Raw genomic sequence first — 14,539 nt, forward strand, 5'->3', positions numbered from 1 at the left:
AGCTCCTCCGAGCTCTGATCCTGTCCCCACTTCTCATCTTGACATGCTGAGACAGATGGTTGTAAATCTCCCGGATGCCTGGTTGGTGCCTGCAGGTTCAACATGCTGACTTATTAGCGCACAGTTTTGTCGTTCAACCTTGTGGACAAAAAGAGAGAAGGGAAAACACAGCATAAAACAAATTTACAGCCGTTCATCTTTGAGCTCATTTGCATAGCACAGAACTCCCCTTTTCCCTACCATGCACATCTTTGTGTAATTAATTAATACCACATTCACTGGAGTTTAATTCATGTTCATGTAGTACACAAAGATATGAAGGCGGGGGGCAAGTGGGTGGGAGAAGCCCAAGAGTGCTACGTTTCCAGCTTCAGTAGTCTCTCTGAGCTTCAGCACTGAGCTTGGTGGAGCTTAATTAGTCCCCATGATAATATTCGATCACTTCCTATAGTCCTCATAGCGGGGATGGTTAGAGAACACATTTTACCACACCCTAGTGCCCAATATGCCCACAGAAACTGTTCCAGTTTCTCTGCCAACATGGCAGGAAGACAAAATGTTGTTAGAAAGCCTGTGCTGACTGCCAAGTGGGAAACCACCAATGTATTGTGCAGCTGGCTTAACAAAACAGTCAACAGTCATGGTCACTGCAACTGGATATAGCTTCTTCTGCAAACAAGATAAAGCCGTCATCAGGCTATGAGTGGTCAAAAGGATTTCTGGGAGGTGTTACTGTTGGTATTATATTCCTTCTTTTCTCTTTTTCTAAAAGATATTTTAATGACCTATTTTCAAAAGTTTAAAAAAACACACAACAACCCATGCTATCTTGGTCACAGCAAGAAGCCCAAAATCCACTGGGGGGAGAGGGGAGGCATTTTTCCTTGCTGCTACTGCACCATGGCAATTACAGTGGAGTTTTTTTTAAAAAATATACACCACAAACAACACAACCAATGTGGAGTGTTAGAAGACAAGCATAGCTACTTGAAGACCCTCAGCAAACACATCTAATCTCTGAGGTAACTAATTGCTTGCATTTTAATTAGCACGAGTCTACTAAGTGTTCGGCATGATGTATGTTGTGATTTTTCTTTTCATTAATTTTCTCCTTCTCCCCCCCATGCCCCCCTCCACCACAAAAACATGGTAACAATTCATTTCTCAGCACTGTATGACTGAAGTCATGGTGGGGAGGTAAGTTTTCTTCACCAATCATAAACAGAAATGCAAATATAAATCAATAAAACAGAAATAAAAGTATAGCTATGGACTGAAAAGAAGAATCACAATTCTTCCTCAAAAAGGGCATCTTTGGTGGGGAGAGAGGCATTTAAGCATATTCGTTTGGAATCTGACAAATTAAAAGCAACGGTTCATTTTCAGCATTAACAATTTAAAAAGACAACACAGGAATAATGAAAGCAGAAAGAGGCTTTAAAAAACCCTTTGCCAAAAACAAAGCAGAAGATATACTGCCTGGCATGCTGATATTCGGTGCTGGATTGGGCTCCTTGCCAAGAGAATACACAATAAGCGGTTTTCATGTGTATGCAAAATGCCATTGTTTTAGCTAATGGTGGTTTCGAAATACCAGATCTTGATCGCTGAGGACGGTGACCTGTTGGGAGAGGGAAGGGAAAAAATTAGATAGGGTGGGATGTGGTGGAAGATGAGGAGATGTCTCTAGGCAGTTTGGTGGCTTCCCTTCACTTTGCCCCACTGTTTCCTTTAAATCCAAAATGGCTGGTCATGTTCCCCATGCGTTTCCCACCTTCAGCTCCCCCTGCCCCATTTTCTTTACTTCCCCTCTGATGTCTCTTTTCCTTCTTGTCTTCCCTTTCCAAGGAGCTCTCTGTTGAAAGAAAGAAAGAAAGAAAGAAAGAAAGAAAGAAAGAAAGAAAGGAAGGAAGGCAGAAACACCACTAATACCAAACAACAATAACAACGTCATAGGTTTTGAGCTTGAATGCAAAGGCTGTTTTCTGTCAGTCCGGCACACCATCCCGGCAAGATGCCATCTCGCTCTCATTCTTCCCAACCAGGCTATAGACAGGACTGAGGAATCTGAAAGGCATTATTGGTGCTCCTGCAGCTTGACGCGCCTCGCCTCGTGCTCTTGACTCGTTCAATTTGCATATGCAGTGCAGCCATACTTAATGAGTGTGAGTAATTATGCCAATCAGACTTTTCGGGTTGTGTATGCGGTTTTTAAATATATATATATATATATATATATATATATATATATATTCCTTTCCCGTCCATCCATCTCCACCCTCCCCCTTGTACCCAGTCAGTCTAGGGCATTAAAACTTGGTTCCCTTTTTGGCAGAGGGATTGGGGAGCCAGAGGGAGAGGGAGGGGGAAAAGGGGTCAGTTGGCACAGCAACTGTTGTTAAGGGAGAAGAGAAGCAGCTGGCAGCCTGCATAGCAAAATACTCAAGACTTGGCATCTTGCCAGCTTCCTTGAGGGCTTCAGAGGAATGGTATGTTGGAGGGTAAGACTAGCTAATTAATCTTCCGGCAGGGAACAATGTAATATCAGACAATTACAAAGACAGAATGAAATTATAATGGCAGGAAGGGTGGCATGCAAATTTCTCATCAAGTTGCCTTCTTTGACACTGCTGTTATAGATTTTTAAAAAATCTCTGAAGACAGGCAGCAGGGTGGGAGTGGGAATGACAGTGGTCAAGGTATTCCCAGCCCCATGTGTAGGTGTTTATTTTGCTTTCCTTGAACAGAAAAATACCCACTGAAGGCAGTATCAAGGCTAAGGCCAAGAAGATGCTCTGATGAGAACCAGGGCTCATTCCCACTTACATTTAAACCTGTTTACGATTTGCCTTCTAAAATGGCCATCGTTCTCACTATGAAAGTGGATCTTTTCATTATCCCTTTGTAATTGCTTCTTTATTGGCATGATTGTTGTCCCCACTACAAAATGCATGTCAATCATCTGTGCGTCATCAGTGATGTGAGCGGCAGCCTGGGCAGCCCAGCTTGGGAACTAGAGAGAGAGAGAGAGAGAGAGAGAGAGAGAGAGAGAGAGAAGATGAGCTGCTGTCGGATCACCCAGGTAATGGCAAGTAGTTGTAAATGAATCAAATGGCAATGAATCAAATCTTCAATCATTAAAAAAAATTCATGTGCCCATAGGTCACAACCACAAAGGCAGCGCTGAGAATGGGGGTGGGGGTGAATGGTGGATCTACAAAAACCTGAGGAGGGATGGTAAACACCCCTCTGCCATTAGTCCTTCCCCTTCAGAATAATATGATTCAGCTGCATCGTTCCCACTTGTTGAACATGCTTTGGAATCAATTCCTGTCTCAGGAAAGAGTGGGTTTTTTGCATTTGCCTCACTTCATCGCGATTCAAAACGATCACAGTAGGATCAGAACTGGTTTCAAATGGGAATGACAGTCACATAACCCGATCAGCAATTCACTTTAAATCACAGTGGAAATACAACCCCAGAAATCATTTCTACAGACCCATAAACAGAAATGGTGCTTTTGTAACAAGGCTTTCTTCAATGGGACACATCCAGGAAAAAAAGAATTTCCCAACCCTCATGCCAGCACAAGCATTATAGAATCCTGTGCCAATAGGATGCCAATAATGTATGTTGATTATATAGGATCCCTGCCACTGCCTCTGCTAAAGTTTGAGAACAGAAGAGCTTGAAAGTTTAGAGTTTGAAAAATATTACTTTGTGAGACACTTATCACCTCAAATCCCTAGCCAGCCTGGCCTGGAGGAGGTGTAGTCCCAAAAAACAACTTTTCCTAGTGAAGTAGAAGCCATTCCACTTCTGCAGATTGTAGTGGAGAAACTCATCACCTCAGTCTTCTCTCTCTCAGCCATCATCACATTCTCCTATCAGCACAGTGTGAGGAATAGAGTTGCCTAAATCATCTGGTCAAAAGATGTCCTCTCCCTCACAGCAGAGAAAACCTAAGAGAAGTGTCCCTTCACCCATCAGTTGAATGCAATGGCCAAGGGGGTTACTACTTCCTCTTCTCAGTATTATCATAAGCAGACCCATGCTCCCTTTTTCTCTTTCTCTCTCTTTTCAAAGCTGTATACAATTAACTATTTAGTTGTGCAGCAGGCTTTTGTATCCTTGGGCAAAACCTAATGCAAAATAAGAAGAGAGAAGAAAAAAGAGAAGAGAAGAGAGCAGTACATGTGGAAATTTCTAGGGCAGTGATTAAGATGCAAACAATCCAACTGGTCTGAAAACAAAAGTTCAGACAAATGTTACTGATGCTTTGTAGCTCAGGATGGTGAGACTGGGATAGGTAGAGTTGGAAACTTTTCTAGAAATAAAAAAGATTCTCTAGTGTCCCCTTTCTTCTAGATTTTCTCCTTTCTCTACTATTTTACTCATGTTTAGGCTTATGCTGTTCAGCAAATATTCATCAATGGTCTGATACAAATTTTGTTCCAGAACCTTTGCTTCTATGGTGTACTGGACCTGTCTGTTCAAATCATGGGCCTTCAGAGATTACTATTATTTCCCAGAAGGATTTTAAACTCAACAACTGGCAAGACATAATGGGTTCAACCATTTGGAGCTAGGCAACCCCCCCCCCCCCCAAATAAAAACTTGGGAACATTGGGGGCTCCCAATAGGAGTTCCATGTCCTTAAAAAGCACACACACTCCCTTATGTCATGACATTCTGTACTTTGGAAAGTCCTGTTCGCTTCAAAATAGTGTGCCAAAGCTTGGGTTGTTTTTTATTCCAACAGTTTCTGGTTGGCCCATATTTGTTAAGATTTTCTTCAAAATAGAGAAGTGGTCAGCTGTACGAAACTAGTTTACTTTAAATAATTTTAGAATGAATAAATCACCAGGAACAGATGGCATACCAATAGAACTGTTATAATCCAGAGACAGAATCATGTACAGTTCTTACTAAAATATGTCAACAAATATGGAAAACGAAGAAGTGGCTCACAGATTGGAAGTGACCAATATATATTCCTATCTATTAAAAAGGAGACACAGAATATTGCAGCAGCTACAGGGCAATTGCACTAATTTCCCACACAGATAAAGTCATGCACAAAATTCTGCAAAAAATACTCCTACCATATATGGAGAGGGAAATCCCAGAACTGCAGGCAGGATTCAGATAAGGAAGAGGCACTAAGCATAACATTGCAAACATATGATGGATAAAGGACTGCACCAGGGAATAATAATTATTATTATTATTATTATTATTATTATTATTATTATTATTAACCTTTATTTATAAAGCGCTGTAAATTTACACAGCGCTGTACATACAATCTTTTTAATTGGATGGTTCCCTGCCCTCAGGCTTACAATAATTCCTGAAGAAAAACTGCATGTGCTTTATTGACTACAGCAAAGCATTTGACTGCATATAGATCATGAAAAGTTATGGAATGCTGTCAAAGAAATGGGTGTATCACTACATTTGATTGTCCTGATGCCTAACCTCTACTCAGGACATGAGGCTGCCATAGAACTAAGTACGGATAAACAGAATGGTTCCCAATCAGCAAAAGGGTCAGGAAAGGCTGTATATTATCATCCCATTTGTTCAACCTGTATGCAGAAAATATCATATGCAGAGTAGGCTTAGGCACAGAGGAAAGTGGAGTGAAGATTGGAGGAAGAAACATTAACAACCTTAGACATAAAGATAACACAGTACTGTTAGCAGAAACCAACAAAGATCTGGAACAATAGCTGAAAAGGGTAAAGGAGGAACGTGGCAAGCTAGGCTCAATGCTGAACATTAGGAAAACAAAAATAATTACCCTGGAAGATCTACGAAAATTCACTCTAGATACCAAGAAAATTGAAATAGTAAAAGAGTTTCCATACCTATAATCAAATATTGGTCAGAATGGAGACTGCAGTCAAGAAATCAGAAGACAACTAGAATTGGGAAGGGCAGCTATGAGAGAACTGGAAAGATGCTGAAGTGTAAAGATATACAATTGAGCACTAAAGTGAGGATCATCCAAAGCAATGTAAAAGCTGGACAATGGGGAAAACCACTAGAAATAAAATCAGTTCATTTGAGATGTAGAGCTGGAGAAAAGTGCTGTGGATCACTAAACGGCCAGAATCACTAAATGGAGGCTATTGTACTTTGGTCACATCATGAGAAGGCATGAATCATTAGAAAACACAATAATGATAGGAAAGGCAGAAGGCAGTAGGAAGAGAGAAAGACATGCTGGATGGTTAGACTCAATCTGGGAGACAGCAGGCCTGAGCCTGCGGAATCTGAGGAGAGTAGTGGAGGACAGGGGATCTTGGAGATGTCTCCTCCACAGGGTCACCATGAGTCAAACTCCACTCAAGGAGAGTTAACAGCAATAGCAAATTAGGAAAGAATCTCCAGATCATTTGGCACACAAACTGGAGTTTCATCTGACAAATACAGGTCAGTCCAGATGCTTTAGAACAATGCCACTCAAAGTGGTGGTCTGTGGACCAATGTTGATCTGTGAGCCCTTGACTGCCTTTCCAGCAAAGAAATAAACAGTTGTGGCACACATACATGGGTCCAATCCCTGACACATTGGGGGGGGGGGTGTTACAAGAATATTGCTTTACAAAAACAAACACAAGTAATAATAATTAAAAACATTTCCCAATGAGTTGTGCCTTTTCGTGATATGGCCAAAGTATGACAATTTCAGCTTAATCATCTTGGCTTCTAGGGAGATTTCAAGCTTGATTTGTTCTAGAATCCATTTGTTGGTCTTTTTGGCTGTCTATGGGATCCTCAGCACTCTTCTCCAGCAGCACACCTCAAATGAATCTATTTTTTCTTGTTTGCTTTCTTCACTGTCCAGGTCTCACATCTGTACATGGTGATAGGGAGTACAATGGCTTGTATGATTCTAACTTTTGTGCTCAGTTGTATAGCTTTACATTTTAGGATATTTTCTATCTTTTCATAGCTGCCCTCCCCATTCTTAGTCTTCTTATGATTTCTTGACTGCAGTCCCTAATCTGATCAATATTTGGTCCCATGTATGAGAATTCTTTTACTATTTCTGTTTCCTCATTGTCTAGGTTGAATTTGTGTAAATTCTCTGTAGTCATTATTTTTGTTTTTCTCATGTTCAACAATAAGCTTGCCTTTATACTTTCCTCCTTGAGCTTCCTTAGTAGTTCTTCCAAGTCTGTATTGTTTTCAGTTAGCAGTATGGTGTCATATGTGTATCTTAGATTGCTGATATTCCTTCCTCCTATTTTCACTCCTCCGTCTTCTGTGTTTTTGTATAATACGTTCTGCATACAAGTTGAACAGATAGGATAAAAGGATACAGCCTTATCTGACTCCCTTGCCATCTCATCATAACAGGACCTTATTGTTGATTCTAACACAGACAGGGACCAGAGGAGGCAGCATACAGAACCCATACAACTGGAACACAAGAGACACTGCAGACTGGGTCAGCCAGAAAAATCAGCAGTAGCAGAACATGTTACAAACCATCCTGGGCATAAAATACTGTTTGAAAACACTGAAATTTTTGTACAATATTGCTAAAATCCGACCATATCTCTTCGCCTCTACTGCCAAGATCCTGGTCCATGCCCTAGTGATCTCACGACTGGATTACTGTAACGTCCTCCTGGCTGGGCTTCCTCTTTCTCACCTCCGTCCTTTAATCTCTGTCCAGCATTCAGCTGCACGCATTATCACTTCCACCCACCGCTCTGACCACATCTCTCCTGTGTTGGCATCCCTTCACTGGCTTCCCCTCCCTTTCCGTATTCAGTACAAGCTCCTGCTGTCGACATTTAAAGCCCTCCATGGGCTGGCCCCTCCTTACTTATCAGACCTTCTTTCTCCTCACCTTCCCACTCAGGCCCTCCGCTCTGGTAATCAAGGTCTGCTGTCCCAGCCCAGGATTTCCTCTGCCCCATCTAGGATTCTCCCCTTTTCACTCGCTGCCCCCTCACTTTTTTAACCAGCTTCAAAACAGAGTTGAAGACCATCCTGTTCAGAGAAGTGTTCCCAGGCATTGCATAATTGTCGCTTGCTATTTGATGTTCTTTTGATGCCTGTTTTATCGAAACATTTCCTGTATTGCTATGTACTTTATATGTATTAGCCTACTAGCCCCACCACCTTTCCCTTCTCCTTTTATGTCATGTCTTTTTAGATTGTAAGCCTGAGGGCAGGGAACCGTCTAATTAAAAAGATTGTATGTACAGCACTGTGTAAATTTACAGCGCTTTATAAATAAAGGTTAATAATAATAATAATAATAATAATAATAATAAATTCTGAACCATGCCAACAACTACCATGTCAGGATGTACAGGGAAGCCATTTAAATCCACAAACATCTGGATAATTTCAACTGGAAATAAGAATCCCTTAAAGTAAACAAGGTTTGGCCACTAGTCCTGAAAAATAGCAAGATGAAGACTCAAGAAATGCAAATGAGAACTCTCCCAGGGTCAGGGGTTTCCCAGCAGACAATGAGCACTAATCAAGCAGACACTTATCCTCTTCTGCAGACCCTCCCACCTCTATTTTCATGAACAGAGACAGAAATGTATATGTTAGATATCCCAGCCAGAATATTGGTGTTTCCATCACCCATCACATCTGGATCAGCAGTTGTAGAATAACCCAGAAACATGGAAAACAATGGTGTGGATAAGCAAACTTATGTAAAATAGAGACAATGACTGGAATCTGTACAAATGGAATATGTGCCCTGCTTAGGCCATTTCCCTTTTTTCCTCTTCCCTCCACTTGAGACCTTATCACAAAGGGGGGGGGGGGGAATCAAACAGCAATCTTAGCAAGAGAATAGCACCTTTGACAGTAGCTATCACATGATGTTGCCTCCGATTCTTTGCTGCTGTGCCTCTGAAGTGTTGTTAGAGGGCATCTTTTCTTTGATGGGATAAGCAACCAATTGCACTGTTACTCCATTACTCCATAGGTGAAATAGTGACAGTCCATGGAAGTCCCAATGTTGAACAGTCACAGGGTTTCAACCTCCTCCTTTCCCTGTCTCCTCCTCCTATCACTATTCCCAGGCAGCCTGTTTTCTTCCCCTCTTTTTTCACTCCTCTTCCTCCACTACTATCACCACCACAAAATTTCATTCCCATATCTTTTCGATTATGTTACAAATACAAATAAAAATGCTGGGTAGGGTTAAGGGGAAACGTGGAAGAGAGTGTGCAGAGACCACTGATGGCACAAAAGCCCTATCACATTATTGAAGAGAGGTGTGGTAATAACATCTCCAAAAGCAGTATATTTTCATTCATATTTAATAATGCAATTGTGGCAAGACCAAGATAAAATTCAGGCTTGCGTGATAAAATCCTTGGTCTTTCTTAACAAATAGAAACAAAAATGTAGATTGGTTGCTGGGTTGTATTAGAACAAGAAGGAATTCATGAGCAGCTCATCTGGCAGAGTCTTTTATGTCACTTATGTGGGCTCAAAAACACCTGTGGTTCTTAAAATATAACTTCCTAAATGTGACCTGAAATCTTGACAGACACACTGACAGCTTTAAGATGCCTTCTATAAATCTCACAGCAGTGAAGACAGATCTTGTCTTGATGAAGCTGTACAGGAACCCCCTGAAGACTGAAGCCTTGTATTAGCTTCAAATTAATGTAGTGACATTGGCTTGCTAGATAAATGGGCCCTACTTTTTGACTAAGTTGGATAGAATGGAAGGTGAATGGAGAGGATATGGAATTACAGAGACAAAAAACCAAAATTGAACAAACCAACCAGCATTACAGTACTAAGGAACAGGGGTAGAGCCTGATGAATCACTCAGTTTAACCTCTCAAAAAAGAATAGATTTGGAGAGCAAAGCTCACAGTTATGTGCTTATCACAGGTAGCCAGTCACAGGTAATTATAAACAGCTCAGATAGTATGACTGAGTTTGAGCCCACTGGGCAATCCTAAAAAGTCCTTTGGATACCAGTGATAGTTTAGAAGGAAGTTTCCTTTGAAGTACTGAAGGGGAAATGGACAGAAAGTGAATGAATGGAAAAATAACAGAGTGGAAATAGCAATGGTGGCAACATTTAGAATATGTGGATTGAGTTTCTTGGTACCTCAACAATTCTGTTTCTTGTGTAAACTGTCACTTGTCCTGCCTTTCTTTCATTTTTAAGGCCAAACTTCTTTCTCATAAGAAGGCCCAAGTACATACATTGCTAGAATCAAAGTCAAAAGATCTCTTTCTTTGAAAAAGAAAGGGAGTAGAAGAGGAGGGAGTGTGGGGGAAGGAATTGACTTGCAGGCAGGGCTAGCCCATGATATTTTGTGCCCAGAGTTAGAAGAGTAGTGTCTTCCTCTCACACATTACTTGTTATTTTGGTATGAGGCAGAAAGATCTCCTTGAGCACCTCTCCCCATCTTTGGCAATAAAAGCATAACAATCACAATCCAGATAACTAACAATTTGCTGGTCTTTCACGACATCCACATTCTGCTGCCTATGGTGGCTGTTTCACTCTGCCTAGTGGTAGGGCTGGTCCCATTTGGCAGACCAGTCAGGGTCCATTCATCTACTTCAGTGTTCTGTTTCTAGTAGCAGACATCCCAGTTGTCTCTGGGAACTTCATAAATAGGGCAATGTGGTGATACAGAAATCCCACACAGTTTATCTCAAGCATATAGTGATGTTAGGCATTGTTTTATTCGGACCACTGGTTATTTGAAGATCTGACTTCCAGATTTTTCACACACAAAATATTATTTCCAGGTAGCCATTTGTTATCTATGTGTGCAAGATTACTGCACAGGTCTTGAACAAAAATACATGTCCAAAATCCTAGATGGCGAACCTATGGCATACGTGCCATATCTGCCATGTGATGCTCTCTCTGCCAGCATGTGTGCCAGCTCCTCCTCTTTCCCCACCCTCCTGTTCCTTCAACTGTCTCTGGGGAGGCAATTAAAGGGACGGGAAGTGGGGGGAAGATGAAGAGCCACTGTGCGCCTGCTCCTTTTCTTTCCCCACTCTCCTGTGCCTTTAACTGGCTTCCTGAAGAGGAGGGGGAAGGAGCAACTGTGTGACTCCCCCCCCCATGACTATAACTGGCTCCCAGAGCTAGTTAAAGGCATGGGATGGTGAGGGAAGGAGAGGAGGGGGCTTTACTCTTGCCATCCCTTGACGTTGAGAGAGTGTGACATGTGTATGGTGCCTTCAAGTTGTTTCCAACTTATGGTGACCCTAAGGTGACACTATCATGGTGTTTTCTTGACAAGTTTGTTCAGAGGCAGGTTTGCTATTGCTAGCCTGAAGTGGAGGGAGTGTGCCTTGGATATGTGTGCGTGCGTGCACGCACCTTCAAGTTGTTACTAGTGACCCTAGATAAAACTGTCATGGGGTAAGCTTCATCAGAAGGGGATTTCCTTTGCCAGCCCCTGAGGCTGAGAGAGTGTGATGTGTGTGTGGTGCCTTCATAATAATAATAATAATAATAATAATAATAATAATAATGTTTATTTATATTTTCTGCCTCTCCCAAGGATCGATAATAATTATAGAATAATTTCCCGAAACACTTTGAGATCTGCAAATACCTGATGAAAACTTCACAAAATTCTTGCCATTATACTGCTTCCGGCCAGGTTCCTAGAGTGTCAGGAAATTAATTTTTCTACCAGGAAACAAATAATGGAAAATATTCTTTTCTTCCCAACTCTATTGGAAGTCCTTGGTTGGAACACCTCAGAATCCAAATCTGTACTAACAGCTTGTACTGTTGACTGCCCCTATGGATCTTACATCCCAGATGAGTTGATTGTAAGCATTTGTGTGCCCATTTCACACTTCATTGGCACATAGGAAGCTGAATTATATGGACTCAGATCATTGGCCTTTTTGGCCTAGTATTGCCAACTGACTGGCAGGGGATCTCCACAGTTTTAAGCAGGATTCTTCCCTAGCTCTACCTGGAGACTCGTTGCATTTCCTGGAGGTCTCCAATCCAAGCAATAACCAGGTCCATCACAACTGAATAATCTTGAAATTGCTGTCACTGACTTCCAGGGACTGGCCATGTTGGCAAGAAGAACTCATTAGCCTAACACGAGTGTTCCTCTCCCCTCTTCACATTCCATTTACAGACAACCTAAGATGCATGCACTCTGATGCTTTATAGATTTTCTGTTCAGATTTAAGTCCTGTCACTGATTTCTCACAGAAACAGTACACTCCAATGCATCTATTCATGATTTTCATGGGTGGTTAAGTTAACCACAGGGATATCCTTTTCCTGCCTTTTTTCTTCAGTTGCTGCACAGCTGGATTTCACTTAACTTGTTCTGTCATTGTAGTATCATCTGAAACTCTGGATTCTAAGGCCTAGAAGGAGAGCAGGATTGTAAATAATACTATAATAATGACAACTGCTCATTGTCAATGATATTGTAACAAGGAGAGCTGCCTCAATCCTCCCGCTACCATACAGTCTATTTCAACAATGTCCAACCTTTGCAATAACCACACATATTTGGATCAGTGTGCACAGGATCAATGTTTGTGTATGAGACAAGGCCAGCTCTACAATCAGACAGAGTGAAAGTCTGGAAAGTTATTGTTTACGTAGAATCCACAGCCCAGATGTTTGGTACCCTTACATTTACTTTATATTTTAAAAAGCATCTTGTTCCTTCTTCTATTTATCAAAAATTACTAAAACAAGTTCTTTCCCCTTATTTTTTTAAAAACAAAACCTGATTGCTGTAAGCTGTTACCTTTTGGTAAAAGATAATAATAATAATAATAATAATAATAATAATAATATCCCACTTCTCCAAAGAGATTGAAGTGGCTAACAATAAAACATCCATAAAATACAATAAACATACAATAAGCATCTCATTGTCCATTATATCCCAAGCCCTCCCAACCTTCCCATCTACAATAAGATACAATTAAATTATTAACTATTATTAAAAACAATTATTAAAAACAGGTCAGAAGCAGTGGGCATTACTAAGTGATTAATTAAATTGACAGGGGATTGTTGGAATGTTAAACTGAAAAGGCCTGCCGCAAGGGATATCCTGTTTCCCCCAAAATAAGACATACTCATAAAATCAGACGTAGCAGGATTTCTAAGCATTTGCACAATATAAGCCACACCCTGAAATTAAGACATAGTTATACGCCTGGCATGGAATGGAAGGGGGTGGGAAGGGAGCGGAAAGATTGGGGCCAATGGTTCTAAAGGAAATGGAGTTGCAAGAAATTCAGAATGGAATTCCGGGTTTGGAGAGTTATGACGATGTTCCAGAAGAAGACAACTTAAGTAAATTTGAATAAATGTAGATTGTTGTACCATACTTAATAAGACATCCTATGAAAATAAGCCATATTGTATATTTTTGCGGAAAAATAAATATAAGACAGTATCTTATTTTTGGAGAAACATGGTTGGTCTTGATTGCCTTTTTAAAGCTTTCAAGATTGGTAATATATTGGATCTCCTCTGGCAGGATATTCCATAACTTGGGAGTGGCCAAGGAAAAAGTTCTCTGATTAACTGCAGCCAGCCTAGTTTTGGCTGTCTGCAGTTAATTTTTACTAGATGACCTTAATGTGTGGCATGGATTATATGGGAGAAGGTGATCCTGTAAGTACGCTGGACCAAGCCATAAAAAGGCTTTAAAGGTTATAACCAAGACCTTGTACTGTGCCTGGAAATTAATAGGCAGACAATGAAGAGATTTTAATATAGGTGTGATATGGTCACTTCTAGATTTCTGGCTGCCATATTTTGGATTAGTTGATGTTTCCATTACATTTACTTTATTTTTTAAAAAGAAACTTGTTCCTTCTTCCATTTCTGAAAAGTAACTAAAACAAGTTCTTTCCCCTTAATTTTTTAAAAAACAAAACCTGATTATTGTAAGCTGTTACCTTTTGGTAACAGCTGTTATCAACAATGCTTTGTTATTGTCATCACTTCAATACCTGCAAGAGAGCACAAGGCACAGTAAAAACCAGCTCCTAAATAATGGCACACTCATGACATAAGCGATGTGTGGTGCCGTGCGGACGCTGCACGGCGCTTACGTCACAATGGAGGCACCCATGTTACGCTGCCGCAATGTGCTAGGGTTAGGGACCATGCAGTTGCCGTGCAGTCCCTAACCCTAAAATCAGCACTAGCATGGTGCATTTGTGTGGTCTGTATCACACCTATATGTTATTCTTTCTTCATCATCTAGTGAGGCCACTTCCCAGTTACTCTATGTATAACTTTAAACTGGAGGTGGGCAAAGTGTGGCCCTGTGGCCACGTGAGGCTCTCTGAGGCTGTTTTTCTGGCACTGCACCCATCCAGCTGAATTCAACAAAGAAACAGACACTAGGGATCATTTAGTAAACATATGGTGGATAATGGAATGTACCAATCAATTTCAAAAGAAACTCAGCCTGTGGTTTATAGATAATAGCAAAGCATTTGATTGTATAGATCACAAAAAAACTGTGGTTTGCTCTTAAAGAAATGGGT

At 40.9% G+C, this 14,539-nt stretch overlaps 1 long non-coding RNA gene across 1 annotated transcript in view; it reads left to right on the forward strand.

The window, feature by feature from the left end:
- The first annotated feature begins 966 nt into the window (after positions 1 to 966).
- The window catches only part of LOC149322121 (uncharacterized), a 241,442-nt gene continuing 227,869 nt past the window's right edge, over positions 967 to 14,539 (forward strand). The window contains exons 1-2 of the long non-coding RNA XR_016282107.1: positions 967 to 1,022; positions 1,849 to 2,165. This is a non-coding gene — a long non-coding RNA (uncharacterized LOC149322121). The remainder of the gene's footprint in view (positions 1,023 to 1,848; positions 2,166 to 14,539) is intronic.

This window comes from Sceloporus occidentalis, unplaced genomic scaffold, assembly GCF_023333645.1.
Source record: "Sceloporus occidentalis isolate IW3139 unplaced genomic scaffold, rSceOcc1.0.p SCAF_1, whole genome shotgun sequence".
Taxonomy (NCBI): Eukaryota; Metazoa; Chordata; class Lepidosauria; order Squamata; family Phrynosomatidae; genus Sceloporus; species Sceloporus occidentalis.